The sequence below is a fragment of the Belonocnema kinseyi genome, chromosome 1 (assembly GCF_010883055.1).
Source record: "Belonocnema kinseyi isolate 2016_QV_RU_SX_M_011 chromosome 1, B_treatae_v1, whole genome shotgun sequence".
Classification (NCBI taxonomy): domain Eukaryota; kingdom Metazoa; phylum Arthropoda; class Insecta; order Hymenoptera; family Cynipidae; genus Belonocnema; species Belonocnema kinseyi.
In genome coordinates, this window is record NC_046657.1 from 26,376,693 (window position 1) to 26,377,367 (window position 675).

Below are 675 nucleotides of genomic sequence, written 5' to 3' on the forward strand. Positions count from 1 at the left end.
ATTTGCTGATCAACATTTACATTCTGACTTGTAATATTTGACTCAACATTGGCCAAGTTTCCCACCAATGAAGAGCTGCGGTCGCTTGATGACGACGACTGCGGGCCCGCTTGCTCGCCCTGACCAGTTGCCGATACTGAGGTTCCTAATCTCTGTATAGTACGACTTCTTGAGCCTGCCATGACGGCATCATGCCTTCACCCAGGGACTTTGTCAGTGATCCGTTGCCCGCCGTCACCGCGTGGAGGTGTCCTGGGGGCAGGCACAAGAAGACTTCAACAGATATCTTGTTTATACATACTCTGAATCAGAATTCAGACGTCCCAAAAATCTATATAAGATTCTTCAGAATTTTTTCAGATATTTTTGTTTAATGCGTCCATCAAATGACCGTGAACCAGACGGGATAGAGGTCAACGGATATCAAATTCAGAATCAGCGATCCAAAAAAACTATAACGTATTTTTTTTCTACCGTTTTTTTCTCGATTTGAACTTCAAATGGCCTTGATCCTGATGCGACAGAGGTCAATGGATGGCAGATTCGTAATCAACGACCGCGAAAACCTATAAAATATTTTTTTATTTTTTCAGCGTTTTTTATCGATTTGACTTTCAAATGACCTTGAACCTGACGCGATAAAGGTCAGCGGACACCAGGTTCATAATCAGCGAC